Source organism: Anolis carolinensis, unplaced genomic scaffold (assembly GCF_035594765.1).
Source record: "Anolis carolinensis isolate JA03-04 unplaced genomic scaffold, rAnoCar3.1.pri scaffold_14, whole genome shotgun sequence".
Classification (NCBI taxonomy): Eukaryota; Metazoa; Chordata; class Lepidosauria; order Squamata; family Dactyloidae; genus Anolis; species Anolis carolinensis.
The window spans coordinates 5,353,593-5,369,661 of record NW_026943825.1 but is presented as its reverse complement, the minus strand read 5'-3'; the positions used below and the strand labels follow the sequence as shown (position 1 = coordinate 5,369,661).

At 43.7% G+C, this 16,069-nt stretch overlaps 1 protein-coding gene across 29 annotated transcripts in view; it reads right to left on the bottom strand.

The window, feature by feature from the left end:
* Positions 1-16,069, bottom strand: part of nrxn2 (neurexin 2) — a 540,133-nt gene that overhangs the window by 34,247 nt on the left and 489,817 nt on the right. The window lies entirely within an intron of this gene.

Genomic DNA, 16,069 nt, shown 5'->3' with positions numbered 1-16,069 from the left:
AAGAAAGAAACAAAGACAGACAGTGGTCAGTGCGGGTTACAAATAACCGAATCACTCTGAAGAACATGGTGCACCAATACAACTTGAGTCTCCCAAAGGGAATTTTCATTGAATCCCAGCCTCCCCTTCCAATCAAGGGTACCCAAAGAGTCAACAATATGGAGGCTTGAGATTCAAGTTATCGTTTGGACAGATTACAGGAGCTGTCTTCATACCGTGTTTCCCCAAAAATAAGACAGTGTCTGATATTAATTTTTGCTCCCAAAGATGCACTAGGTCTTATTTTCAGGGGATGTCTTATTTTTCCACGAAGAAGAATTCACATTTATTGTTGAGCCAAAAAATGAGCATTTATTATATACTGTACAATAGTAGTCATCACAAACCAGCATAACCAGACAAACTGAATCCTATCCAGAATTTTTTGTTACTACCAATATTTCCATGTACAACACTCCATGGTACGTACATTTACCGATCCTGCATGCTCTGGTGTTCTGTTTGGCTTCCAAACAAAAACTTTGCTAGGTCTTACTTTCGGGGGAGGCCTATATTTAGCATTTCAGCAAAACCTCTACTAGGTCTTATTTTCTGGGGATGTCTTATTTTAGGGGAAACAGGGTAGACCTGTCAGCAGCATAAGGTAAAGGTAAAGGGTTCCCCTGACGTTAAGTCCATTCATGTCTGACTCTGTGGGTTGGTGCTCATCTCCATTTCTAAGCTGAAGAGCCGGCGTTGTCCGTAGATACCTCCAAGGTCATGTGGCCACTGGCATGACTGCATGGAGCGGCGTTACCTTCCCGCTGGACCTATTGATCTACTTCCCGCTAGACCTATTGATCTCTCACATTGGCATGTTTTCGAACTGCTAGGTTGGCAGAAGCTGGAGCTAACAGCGGGCACTCACTCCGCTCCCAGGATTTGAACCTGGGACCTTTCGGTCTGGTAGTTCAGCAGCTCAGTGCTTTAACACACTTCGCCACCGGGGTTCCTTGTCAGCGGCATATGATACTGTCAATTATCACCTTCTACTGAGAAAAATGTATAATATCACAAAGGATTATCACCTCCGCACTTCATAGGAAATCTGCTACAAAACAGGAACTTTTTTGTTGAGTTCCATGGTCAGAGAAGCCGATGGCGAAAACAGAAGAATGGGGAGTGTGCTTACTCCATCAATGTTGAACATTTACACAAATGATCAGCCACTGCCAGAAGGGACAGAGAGTTTCATCTATGCTGACGATTGTGCCATCACCGCTCAAGCAAGAAGTGGTTTGAAATGCTTGAACAGAAGCTCTCTGAAGCTTTAGGTGCTCTTACTGCCTATTACAGGGAAAACCAGCTGATTCCTAATCCATCTAAAATGCAGACATGTGATTTTCATTTTAGGAACAGACAAGCATCTTGAGCTCTGAGGATGACCTGGGAAGGAATCCCACTGGAGCATTGCAGCACCACAACACACCTGGGAGTCACTCTGGATTGTGTTCTGACTTATAAGAAGCACTGCTAGAATATCAAGCAAAAAGTGGGTGCTATAAATAATATCATATGAAAGCAGACTGGCACAATCTCGGGATCACAACCAGACACAGTGAAGACATCTGTCCTTGTGCTTTGCTACTGAATACGCATGCTAGTGTGAAATACATCTCACCACGTTAAAACAGTGGATGTGGCTCTTAATGAGACATGCTGCATTAGCACAGGATGTCTACACCCCACACCGCTGGAGAAATTATACTGTTTAGTAGACATGTCCAAAAAATCGTTTTGAATCGTATATCGGAATTATTTCGGATTGTTCTCGCTTTTTGATACGCATTCCGAGACATTGTCTCACGGCGCAACCAACAATGTAATTCGAACCATTGTTGGCCCATTCTCTAATTGTCTCTTAATGTTTCGTTTATTTCGTTTATTTTATTTCGTTAATAAAAATATTAAAAAAATTTTTTGTTTCTGCAACCTACCTTGAATGGGAGCTTAGCGCAGCCTAACATGGCTGCCGCTCCCCGACCAATCAGAAGCTTCCACGATGGACGCAAAGGTGGGGGCTAATGTCCTCTGCGTCCACATGGAAGTTTGCCATACAAGCCCGGTGTGTAGCGATTGCGCATGCGCGTCCACCATTTTAGAAACATTTAGAATCATTACAAATTTTCGGAAATATCCGAAATTTTTGGGTGAAAAAATCGGAAATACTTTATCGAAGCGCCAGCGCCCCCTACTTTGGAAACGAGAATTGAAACATTTTTTTCATCGATCGGACATGCCTACTGTTTAGTCGGTATTGCACCACCTGAAGTAGCAGTCAGCAATGAAAGGACCAAGGCAGTGATATCTCCAACCCATCCTTTGTTCGGATATCAGTGAGCATGGCAACGCCTTGAATCAAGAAAAAGCTTCCTAAGATCCACAGAGATACTCGCAGGAACACCTCAGCAAGCAAGAGTCCAAAAGTGGCAGGCTAAAACCCAGAAACTCAATCCATGTCTGAGACTGGATGAGAGACTCTCCCTGGGCACACAATGCGGCCTGAGCCACATGCACAATGGAGGACCTTCTCACAGCAACACCAGAGGCACTCTAAGAGGTCAGAGAAAATTTAGCATAATACCAAGTTTTAATTTTTTTAAAAAAACATTATAACTGAACCTTCAATTTGCTTCTGACATGATAAATAAATAAATGATAAAGGGCCCAAAATGGTGAAACCATAGACTGTCAGTATGATAGCTTTAGCACTATCATCATCATCATCATCATCATCATGTAATTACTTATTAATCGCCCTCCATCCAAGATGCTCTAGGTGATTTACAAGATAAAATTGTAAAGGATAAAAATACATACATACAAATATTGATAAAACTATGTAGTTATTGATACTAAAATACCCCTTCTTGATGCATGGACATTGAAAAGAGAGGAAGGAAGGAAGGCACATCATCAATTTTATATCTTGACCATTTCATTTACCAATAGTCCCTTGTGTACGCCTTCCCCAGCACTTTAATGGGAACGATAATAATAATAATAATAATATAATAATAATAATAATAATAATAATAATAATAATAATAATAATAATAATTATATAAGGATAGCTCTGGTATCTACCTCTTCCTGATGGTACTGACACAACTTACACTTTTGGCCCAGTTCTTTTTGGAGCCAACCCAAGATTTTATCATATTTATTGTATGTGACCTTATTTGTTTTATGATTTGTTTTGTTGTCGATTGACTTGTTTTATTGCTATGTTTTTATGTTGTCTGACGTCTGGCCTTGGCCCCATGTAAGCCGCCCTGAGTCCCTTCGGGGAGATGGGGCGGGGTATACAAATAAAATTATTATTATTATTATTATTATTATTATTATTATTATTATTATTATTTTATGACACAGCAAACAAGATAGATATGCTGGATTTCATATAACAAAATCACAAGTCGAACACTTCCCAAGTGTCTAGGACTGTGTGATGTATTTTCAGATGATGCACGCAGATCCCAGTCGGGTGGCCTTTTGCAGTTGGCAGATGGTAATTTTGTCAATGTCTATTGTTTCCAAATGCCGGCTGAGATCTTTTGGCACGGCACCCAGTGTGCCCATCACCACCGGGACCACCTGCACTGGTTTCTGCCAGAGTCTTTGTAGTTCAATCTTGAGGTCCTGTTGTTTTTCGTCAATGCGACTGTCACCTGGGATGGCGACATCAATGATCCAAACCTTTTTCTTTTCCACAACTGTGATGTCTGGTGTGTTGTGTTCCAGAACTTTGTCAGTGTGGATTCGGAAGTCCCACAGTATCTTTGCGTGCTCATTTTCCAATACTTTTGCAGGTTTGTGATCCCACCAGTTCTTTGCTGCTGGGAGGTGGTACTTGAGGCATAAGTTCCAATGAATCATTTGGGCCACATAGTTGTGCCTCTGTTTGTAGTCTGTCTGTGCGATTTTCTTACAGCAGCTGAGGATATGATCCATGGTTTCGTCGGTTTCCTTGCACAGTCTGCATTTTGGGTCATCAGCTGATTTTTCGATCTTGGCCTGAATTGCCTTTGTCCTGATGGCTTGCTCCTGGGCTGCAAGGATCAGGCCTTCTGTCTCCTTCTTCAGGGTCCCATTCGTGAGCCAGAGCCAGGTCAGCTTTTCCTTCAATTTTGTCAAGGAACTTTCCATGCATTGTTTTGTTGTGCCAGCTGTCAGCTCTAGTTTGTAGTGTGGCTTTCTTGTACTGGTTTTTTTGTCTGCTGTGCTTTGAGGAGTTTCTGATTTTTGACTTTAATCAAATCAGGTTCTTCACTTTGCTTTACTATTTATTATTATTATTATTATTATTATTATTATTATTATTATTATTATTATAAATAATCGTTTGGACATGGATATCAATAGCTTAGGACTGTCAGGTCTCTGAAATTGGTTGACACAGGGACATTTCCTTGTGATGCCTAATTATCTCCAGGAACTTTTTGGGTGCCTAAGTGAATAAGAATTCCCAAGCCAAGGAGTGCTGCGATGGGATTTTGCTTCCATGTTAATTCTGCATTTGTCACCTGAGCATTGTGGGAGCTTCTCTTGGCCATCTGGCAACGCTGGGACAGCTTGCCCGCCATGGCGCATTGACAGAAGCGTGGCCTCAAGAGGAGGCATGTTGCGAGCATTTACTCAGAGACTAAGCCAGGTCAAGAGAGTGTTTTTGCATTGCCTACGTAACACCGAGCATGGCCGTGGAGCATCACAGGCCGAGCATGGGCATGCAAATCCCACGCTGGCCGGAGATGTTTGCCTGCCTTTCCCATTCTATGTGAAAAAGCTCATTTTGGGCCGGCAGCCGAATCTTCTTTTTTAACACTGGCAGCCGCATAGTAGGCTGTTCCAGGCTGGTCAAAAGAGATGAGTCTCCTCGCAGCAGAGCTCTTTTGTTTCTGCCAGTTCTTGTCACCTCCGCGTCCATGCATTGCCTGTCAGCGGGCTCCTTTCTTGCAATTTTGCGGCGTCCCTTTGTTGCCGCGCGCCGGAGACGGCTCAGATCCTCACTCGAAGATCTCTCTTTTTTAATGGAATGTGTGCCGCTTGCAGAGGTTAGAGTGCGCTCCTGTGTTTCACTTAGAAGAAAAACAATATTTTTTCCTTTGCATTTCGGTGCAAAAGTGCTCTCTTACCGTTTCAAGGATGCACTAAAATCCTATAATTCTAAAAAAGGGGGAGAAAGGGATGAAAGAGTTGCCTCTGTTTTTCCTAGCATCCACTTGAAAAACCCTCCAGGATGCAAATGACAAAGTCGATCGTAGTCCAAATACTGCAGTCCATCTGAATCCCATCTTGGGAGGAAACTGGGTTATAAATCCAATATATACTAGGGTTATCCAGAAAGTAGATTACGTTTTGGAATTAAAAATGAACAAAGTATAGGAGAAAACATTTACCATATGCAGTTGAAAGCCATACCCAAATACCACTTCTCAACATAGTCGCCATTCAAATCTAGGCACTTATCATAGCGATGAATGAGCTTGGAAACTCCTTTCTCACAAAACTTTGCCGCTTGCGTTCTCAAAAAGTATAGGAGAAAACATTTACCATATGCAGTTGAAAGCCACACCCAAATACCACTTCTCAACATAGTTACCATTCAAATCTAGGCACTTATCATAGCGATGAATGAGCTTGGAAACTCCTTCCTCACAAAACTTTGCCGCTTGCGTTCTCCAAAAGTATAGGGGAAAACATTTACCATATGCAGTTGAAAGCCACACCCAAATATCACTTCTCAACATAGTCGCCATTCAAATCTAGGCACTTATCATAGCGATGAATGAGCTTGGAAACTCCTTCCCCACCAAACTCTGCTGCTTGCGTCCTCAACCAGCCGGTCACCCCTACCCGCAGCTGCGCATCGTCGCCAAAACGCTGCATTGAGGACGCAAGCGGCAGAGTTTTGTGGGGAAGGAGTTGCCAAGCTCATTTATCGCTATGATAAGTGCCTAGATTTGAATGGCAACTATGTTGAGAAGTGGTATTATACGGCTTAGCCGATATTGCACCAACTGACATCCGTTGGGAAGTAGCAGCCAGCAATAAAAGGACCAAGGCAGTGACATTTCCAGCCCATCCTGTGTTCGGATATCAGTGACCATGGCAATGCCTTAAATCAAGAAACAGCTTCCTAAGATCTACAGAAATACTTGCAGGAACACCTCAGCAAGCGAGAGTTCAAAAGTGGCAGGCTAAAGCCCGGAACCTCAATCCATGGCTGATACTGGATGAGAAACTCTCTCCTGGGCACAGAAGACTTGGAAGGTGCTGAACCGACTGCACTCTGGTACCACAAGATGCAGAGCCAATCTTCAGAAATGGGGCCACAAAGTGGAATCCACGACATGCGAGTGTGGAGAAGAGCAAACCACAGACCACAGACTACAATGCGGTCTGAGCTCTGCCACAGGCACCATGAAGAAGCGTCTCATAGCGACACCAGAAGCACTCCAAGTGGTCAAAGGAAATCTAGTATAATGGCAAGTTTTTAACTCTTTGTGGTTTTTTCTATACATTATAACCGTATTCTCAATTTGTTTCTTTGGAGGCGGAAAGGTATCAAGAGAGAAAAAAAAATCAGGATTTGGGTGGAATGTGAGACAAAAGGGCTCTGGGAAGGGTCTTCTCTCTCCCGCTTCCCTTTCGCCATCAGTATTCCAGAGCCGACACAATGCGCATCAATGCTCGGTGTGTCAGAATTAGCATGACAAAGGCCTGGATGGGAACCCGGGGCACAGAATCAATCACGGGGACCCGATTCCAAGAGGCGGAATGGAAATGAGGCGGTTTTGGAGACAAATGATGGCAGGAGAGACGCCCCTTTGCCTCCGACCCTCCATCCTGGCTGCTCTTGGCAGGGGATTCGTGGCTCCATTTGGTGCCCAGACGATGAAGGGAAGCAGCAGGAATCCATACGCACAAGCCTTGGCTTTCTCCAGATAATAATAATAATAATAATAATAATAATAATAACAACAACAACAACAAAGACTCTGGCAGAAACCAGTACAGGTGGTCCAAGTGGTGATGGGCACATTGGGTGCTGTGCCAAAAGATCTCAGCCGGCATTTGGAAACAATAGACATTGACAAAATTACGCTCTGTCAACTGCAAAAGGCCACCTGACCGGGATCTGCACGCATCATCTGAAAATACATCACACAGTCCTAAATGCTTGGGAAGTGTTCGACTTGTGATTTTTTTCGTCAATGCGACTGTCCCCTGGGATGGCGACATCAATGATCCAAACCTTTTTCTTTTCCACAACTGTGATGTCTGGTGTGTTGTGTTCCAGAACTTTGTCAGTCTGGATTCGGAAGTCCCACAGTATCTTTGCGTGCTCATTTTCCAATACTTTTGCAGGTTTGTGATCCCACTAGTTCTTTGCTGCTGGGAGGTGGTACTTGAGGCATAAGTTCCAATGAATCATTTGGGCCACAGAATCGTGCCTCTGTTTGTAGTTTGTCTGTGCGATTTTCGTACAGCAGCTGAGGATATGATCCATGGTTTCGTCAGCTTCCTTGCACAGTCTGCATTTTGGGTCATCAGCTGATTTTTCGATCTTGGCCTTAATAGCATTTGTTCTGATGGCTTGCTCCTGGGCTGCAGGGATCAGGCCTTCTGTCTTATTATTATTATTATTATTATTATTATTATTATTATTATTATTATTTTATTATGACACAGCAAACAAGATAGATATGCTGGATTTCATATTATTATTATTATTATTATTATTATTATTATTATTGTTATTATTATTATTATTATGCACATACTACTATGACATATTGGTTCCTTATAAATTCCTAACAGGAATCCAAGCTGTATCCTTAGTCTATGGTTTTCCAGAAATATCAGAAGTGCTGTTCAGCAATGGAATATATTACTGCCTAGGAGTCCAGAGAGTCTTACTCTCTCAAGCAGTCTGAATGGTCATCTATTGGGAGTGTTTTGATTGTGTCCTGCCTGGCAAAAGGGGGTTGGACTGGATGACCTTCCAACTCTATGTCTCTATGATTCGGAGGTGACTGTTACTGCTTCAGAAGACAACAATCTGGGAGTTCGTGTACGAAATTGCCACTCCTCGGCTTTCCCGTCTGGTGTGTGTTGTGTCTCATTGCCAACCGATCCACAATCTCACAGAGTTGGTCCCAGGGTGGGGTTCAACCCCATCTACTTCACCTTGAGTTGCACTAAGCTTCGTGCCAGCGATGATGCCCACGGGATGCCGGAGTGCCGCAGATGGCTGGCAAGGGTGCCGGGCGCCGCACGAGGCCTCTTTGGCTGAGCCAAGTGGGCAGCAGGAACAACAGGAGGGAGCTGGAGTACGGTGGAGGGCCCTTGGGAAGGAGAAAAGCTCTCCGTGGAGTGGCCCTTGAAACCAAATGGCTGGCGGAGCACAAAGCCTGAAGCTCAGAGTGAGTGAGAGAGAGGCCAATTTGCCGGATTTGCCCCCAATTCTCCTTCACAAGAGCAAGAGCCGGGGAGCAGTCAAACTCTCTTGCCTGGGTTTTCCTTTGGATATTGTCTGCTTTCCACCCCTTCCTTGGTTTGTATAGAGTTGTGAGACTTTTCTACTTCTTGTAAGTCATCCTGGGTCCTGTTCGAGGAGGAAGGCAAGCTGTAAAGAAGGGTTTCGATCCTGCAAGGGAGAAACTTGGATGACATCGGATGCATCTACTGTGTTGAGAACACTTGAACTTGATGCTATAACCTGCGTTGTAGTTTTATAAGCTCTTGAACTTTCTCTGTCAAAGAGTGCTGTTGCCTCACCATCCTAATAATTTAATAACAATAATAATAATAATACAAGAAAACTCATGACCATTCATCATTCACTGCACCCTCGCAGTGATGTTGACCGGCTTTATCTGCCTAGAAGATCAGGGGGCAGAGGACTCTTACAAGCCAAACAAGCAGGCAAAGAAGAAGAACAAGCCCTGGCAGAAGATGTAAAGCAAAGTGAAGAACCTGCTTTGATTGAAGTCAAAAATCAGAAACTCCTCAAAGCACAGCAGACAAAAAAACCAGTACAAGAAAACCGCACTACAAACTAGAGCTGAGAGCTGGCACAACAAAACATTGCATGGAAAGTTCCTTGACAAAATTGAAGGAAAAGCTGACAAGGAGAAGACCTGGCTCTGGCTCACGAATGGGACCCTGAAGAAGGAGACAGAAGGCCTGATCCTTGCAGCCCAGGAGCAAGCCATCAGGACAAAGGCAATCAAGGCCAAGATCGAAAAATCAGCTGATGACCCAAAATGCAGACTGTGCAAGGAAGCTGATGAAACCATTGATCGTATCCTCAGCTGCTGTAAGAAAATCGCACAGACAGACTACAAACAGAGGCACAACTATGTGGCCCAAATGATTCATTGGAACTTATGCCTCAAGTACCACCTCCCAGCAGCAAAGAACTGGTGGGATCACAAACCTGCAAAAGTATTGGAGAATGAGCAGGCAAAGATACTGTGGGACTTCCGAATCCAGACTGACAAAGTTCTGGAACACAACACGCCAGACATCACAGTTGTGGAAAAGAAAAAGGTTTGGATCATTGATGTTGCCATCCCAGGTGACAGTCGCATTCACAAAAAACAACAGGAAAAACTCAGCCGCTATCAGGACCTCAAGATTGAACTCTGGCAGAAACCAGTACAGGTGGTCCAAGTGGTGATGGGCACATTGGGTGCTGTGCCAAAAGATCTCAGCCGGCATTTGGAAACAATAGTCATTGACAAAATCACGCTCTGCCAACTGCAAAAGGCCACACGACTGGGATCTGCACGCATCATCCGAAAATACATCACACAGTCCTAGACACTTGGGAAGTGTTTGACTTGTGATTTTGTGAAATGAAATCCAGCATATCTATCTTGTTTGCTGTGTCATACAATAATAATAATAATAATAATAATAATAATAATAATAATAATAATAATAGTATTATACCAGGTGACACCCAGCCCTCTTTCTGCAATACAATTTTACTTCAATAGGAAGTTTCAATTCAGAATCTGGAGAAGGAGGGCTACCTTCCAGGTACTATACTACAACTCCCAGAATTCCCTTCCCTTGGCTATACTAGCGGGGCAGTTGGGAGTTGTAGTTCACCACATTCCCAGCCCTGCAGTAAAGGAATCTAGGTTATAAGGACTCAGCCCAACTGTAATACATTTAGAGTATCTCCAATAACTGTTCTTCTACTCTATTATCAGAATGGCCACTGCTGCTGCTGCTGCTGCTATTATTATTATTATTATTATTATTATTATTATTATTATTATTATTATTATTATGACACAGCAAACAAGAAAGATCTCAGCCGGCATTTGGAAACAATAGACATTGACAAAATTCTGAGGTTGAGGACGGCTTTCTTTTTGTGAGAAGACCGAGGCAAAGAAAGCATCAAGTGTGAGAAGGCTGAGGCAAAGAAAGCATCAAGTGTGAGAAGGCTGAGGCAAAGAAAGCATCAAGTGTGAGAAGGCCGAGGCAAAGTGTGAGAAGACCGAGGCAAAGAAAGCATCAAGTGTGAGAAGACCGAGGCAAAGAAAGCATCAAGTATGAGAAGACTGAGGCAAAGAAAGCATAGAGTGTGAGAAGATCGAGGCAAAGAAAGCATCAAGTGTGAGAAGACTGAGGCAAAGAAAGCATAGAGTGTGAGAAGATCGAGGCAAAGAAAGCATCAAGTGTGAGAAGACCGAGGCAAAGAAAGCCTCAAATGTGAGAAGACCGAGGCAAAGAAAGCATCAAGTGTGAGAAGACCGAGGCAAAGAAAGCATCAAGTGTGAGAAGACCGAGGCAAAGAAAGCCTCAAATGTGAGAAGACCGAGGCAAAGAAAGCATCAAGTGTGAGAAGACCGAGGCAAAGAAAGCATCGAGTGTGAGAAGACCGAGGCAAAGAAAGCATCAAGTGTGAGAAGACCGAGGCAAAGAAAGCATCAAGTGTGAGAAGACCGAGGCAAAGAAAGCCTCAAGTGTGAGAAGACTGAGGCAAAGAAAGCATCAAGTAGTTCTGCCATTTCTGATCTTATGGTCAGCTCTGAGTCTACGTTTACTATAGTGTTGTGCTGGCAGATTGTGGCAATTTCGAGAGAGACGTTCTCTTAGGTTTAAACAAAAACAGTGTTCATTAAAATGTGTGGTTTTTCACTTTCATGGGACCGTGTCCTTAACTCCAGCAAATGGGGAGCAAAAGTACATATGACCATCAAACTCAAGAAGGTGCTAATGAAAGAAACAGAAGGAAAGGAAAACAGCGATGGGCTGATGTCAGTGTGAAAAATAAAAGCGAAGGTGCACCAAAAGTGAGGCATTTATCTGGCGTAGGCATCACTGCATGTATCCAACGCCTGGCATTTTGGAAAAGGAGGAAGAAGAGCGTTCCAAGAATCAATTGCTGAGGCAACAGGGTTGGACTTGGGAAGAAAAAAGGAAAAGGAAGGGAGGGATTCGGGTCTGGAGCTTGGAGGAAACCCAAAAGGATGCCAACAGAGGGACCACGTCACTACGGAATAGGCTTGGATACGAAAGCACAAAAAGTGTGTGGGCAATGCTTGGACCCCTGTGTCGCTTTCCGGTTGCCGCTCACGAAGAGGCCACGCTTGTCTGTTTCCACACATCAGGATCCCCGTTCTCGGAGACAAACTGCCAAGGTGCATCAGCTCAGAGAGTGGATTCGGGAGTTGAACGGTAATTCTTCACCCTGTGGCCCCCGTCTCAAGAGCAAAGCTGGCACTGTGTTTTTGGGTGTTTCGACAAGGGTTGAATGAAAAGTAAGGCCTTCACCTTCGTTTCTTGGGTTTGGATGGGAATATTTTAATAAATCAAATGCAGAAATAATCCTTTAATTATCACTATTCACTTTTAAACATAATCACCAGACAATTGGATACATTTCTGCCAACGATGAACACGTTTTCTGAAATTGTTACTGAAGAAGTCGACACTCTGTTTCCACAACCGGCATCTCACAGGACCCATCGTGCACAGATCTTCCGATATCCAAGCAAAGCTATAATGTGACCCACACGTTCTTGTGAAATGCCGATGATGCTTGAAATTTCTCTCTGAGTGATATGACGATCGTCCTGAATCAATCTGTCAACCTTTTGCTTGTGAAACTCGGTGGTTGCGGTCACAGGATGTCCAACTCCTTGTTTTTTACGCAAGTCAGATATTCCCATGTCAACATCTTTAAACTTAAACGCCCAATGACTCACAGGACTCACATCAACACAATCACCATAAACGGCATGCATTCTTGGATGAGTTTCCTTTGGGGTGACACCTTCTGCTGTCAAGAATTCAATGACTGCACGTTGCTTAAGTCACAGGGTTTCATACTTCGCCCTTTAACAACACAACCGTTGAATGCTAAGGCTTCTCCGTCTGCACAGGGTTCCATAATTCGCGCTTTAACAACACAACCGTTCAATGCTAAGGCTTCCCTGTCTGCGCAGAGTTCCATACTTTGCACTTTAACAACACAACCGTTCAATGCTAAGGCTTCCCCGTCTGCGCAGGGTTCCATTCTTCGCACTTTAACAACACAACCGTTCAATGCTAAGGCTTCCCCGTCTGCGCAGGGTTCCATACTTCGTGCTTTAACAACACAACCGTTCAATGCTAAGGCTTCTCCATCTGCGCAGGGTTCCATACTTGGCACTTTAACAACACAACCGTTCAATGCTAAGGCTCTTTTGGATGAGCTCAAGACACTCGTGATTGTTGAACGGTGTGCCAAACCCGTCCTGTCATCCGCATCCCTGTCATCCGCATCCGTCCCTCTCTCGCCTTGGCACCACCTGCCTCTTTCTCCCCTCCACCCTCTCTCCCCTCTCTCTCTCGCTCGCTCGCTCTCTCTCTCCCTCTGAAGGATGAGAAACCAGGCCAACCTAATTACTGGCACGGTTGCCATCGCAACTGGAAGAGGACTTTGTCAGCGTTTTCTCCCCCCTCTTCCTTTCTTTTTTTAAAGAGAGAGAAACATCATCTGTGCCATCAGAGGATGGAAAGCCCGAGATCCACAGGGGAGGGGGATGCGGTTGGGTTTTATTTTTGCACTCATTGCAAAGTTGCGATAGCGGGAGGAAGGTGTATAGAAAGGGGAAGGCACACATAATCTGTAAAAAAAAGAGGTTGAGGCGCAAAAGAGAGCTCTGCTGAAATGGGTGGCATCGCCACGACCCCCGGGAAGGGGATTATGTGCTGTTTCTTCCTTTCCTGGAAAGAAATCTCATTCCCAAGTGCTGGCACAATTCCTTAGAGGAAGCTCGCCAATGAATGTGAGATTATTGGGCAAGGATATTAAGGAGCTCTTCCGAGTAGCCATTTGGGAAAGTATGACAAGGAGGCATTTCCAGGCCAGTGTGATTTTCTGCAGTTTCGGGGTGGGAATACGGTGTCAGAATCCTAGAGTAAAACTCTTGTTTTACTAGAGTAAAACTCCATACCTCACAACCTCTGAGGATGCCTGCCATAAATGTGGGCGAAACGTCAGGAGAGAATACTTCTGGAACATGGCCACACAGCCCGAAAGACATACAACAACCCTGTGATCCCGGCCATGAAAGCCTTCGACAACAGACCTCACAACCTCTGAGGATGCCTGCCACATTTGTGGGTGAAACGTCAGGAGAGAATACTTCTGGAACATGGCCACACAGCCCGAAAGACATACAACAACCCTCTTGTTTTATTGTCTTACTGTGTTTTATTTATTTTTGTATATTGTTCAATGTATTCATGCTGTTTCTTTTTGTAAATTGTGCTGGTTGGGCCGCCCCGAGTCCCCACGGGGAGATGGTGGCGGGGTATAAATAAAGTTTTATTATTATTATTATTATTATTATATGACACAGCAAACAAGATAGATATGCTGGATTTCATATCACAAAATCACAAGTCAAACACTTCCCAAGTGTCTAGGACTGTGTGATGTATTATTATTATTATTTTAATATGACACAGCAAACAAGATAGATAGGCTGGATTTCGTTTCACAAAATCACAAGTCGAACGCTTCCCAAGTGTCTAGGACTGTGTGATGTATTATTATTATTATTATTATTATTATTATTATTATTATTATTATTATTATTATATGACACAGCAAACAAGATAGATCTGCTGGATTTCGTATCACAAAATCACAAGTCGAACACTTCCCAAGTGTCTAGGACTGTGTGATGTATCATTATTATTATTATTATTATTATTATTATTATTATTATTATTATTATTATAGAGTTGGAAGAGACCCCAAGGGCCATCCAATCCAATCCCTTCCTGATATGCAGGAAGACACAGTCAAAGCCCTCTCCACAGATGTCTATCCAGCCTTGATCATAGTCCAATGCTTGAACGATTCGATCACGCTGGATTATAAGGACCTATTTGTCTGTCTGTCTGCAGGTTTCCCGGCTATCATTCATGTATTGTCGGAGGATTTCATGGCTGCCTGTGGTGCAGTGGGTTAAAGACTTGTGACTTGAAGGTTGGGTTGCTGACCTGAAGGCTGCCAGGTTCGAATCCCACCCGGAGAGAGTGCGGATGAGCTCCCTCTGTCAGCTCCAGTTCCGGGTACGTGAGAGAAGCCTCCCACAAGGATGGTAAAAATATCAAAAAACATCCATGCAATGTCCCCTGGGCAACGTCCTTGCAGACAACCAATTCTCTCACACCACAAATCACTACTGACACGAAAAAAAAATAGGTTGGCAGAAGCTGGGGCTAACAGTGGGAGCTCACCCCACTCCCCAGATTTGAACCACTCCCTGACACAAAAAAAATTGGCTGGAATCATTGAGTTGCTGTGAGTCTTTCGGGCTTTATAGCCATGTTCCAGAAGCTTTCTCTCCCGACGTTTCGCCCACATCTGTGGCAGGCTTCCTCAGAGGTTGTGAGGTATACCATACCAGAATACTTCTGGAGCATGGCCATAAACCCACTTGCCTAATTTCCAACAGACCTCACAACCTCTGAGGATGCCTGCCACAGATGTGGGCGAAACGTCGGGAGAGAAAGCTTCTGGAACATTTCCATACAGCCCGAAAGACTCAAAGCAACCCAGTTTCATGCATCTGTTTTTATTTATTTTGTAAATAAATCTCCTTTGGGGGAGATATAGTAGAGTATAAATAAATATAATATTTATCTATACACATAATAAAAGTGAAAGTATGTATGTATGTATGTGTGTGGCTGGGGTGTCCACTTCCACAGACAAGCTCCCACTTCCAGAAATACAGTAGAGTCTCACTTATCCAACACTCGCTTATCCAACGTTCTGGATTATCCAACGCATTTTTGTAGCCAATGTTTTCAATACATCGTGATATTTTGGTGCTAAATTCATAAATACAGTAATTACTACATAGCATTACTGCGTATTGAACTACAAACGTGCCCAACATAACAAACTTTAAGTACTGATGGAGTTCTCGGGGTTAACCTGGCATGAGGTGAGTTGTAGTTCACCTTATGCATTATGTAGAATTAAAATTGATTTTTTTTCAAATAATCCGGGAAACGCTGCGTACCCAAACTAGTCATAATAATTGTAGATTTGGAGGACATTCTTGTGGACTGAGAATGAAATCATGAAGATCGCTCCGTGGCCACGGATGAAACATGCCAAACGGACACAAGGAATTGGGACAAATGGTTGAACGGAAAGGCATTTCGGAACAGTGCCTGTTGTTCGGCACGAATGACAAATTGGGATATTCTTTGCGGAATCAGTTTCCCGCCTCGGAAGACCTGCCGAATTCATCATCAAACGGAAACGGCACAAGACGAGTTCTGCGAAACTCGGTTATGTTTTTACTGCCACTGAAAAACAAAAACGCACTCCGAATGTGTCTTCTCCCAATGCTTCACTGCTATTCCTTCCTGCCGCTCGACTTCAGGTTGTCTTGGGCTTTTTTCCCCTCTATTTTTATATATGTTCTAATATTTTTATGTGATTTCCATTATGTTTTACGACCTGCGGTTGGAGCGGTAATGGCGTTTT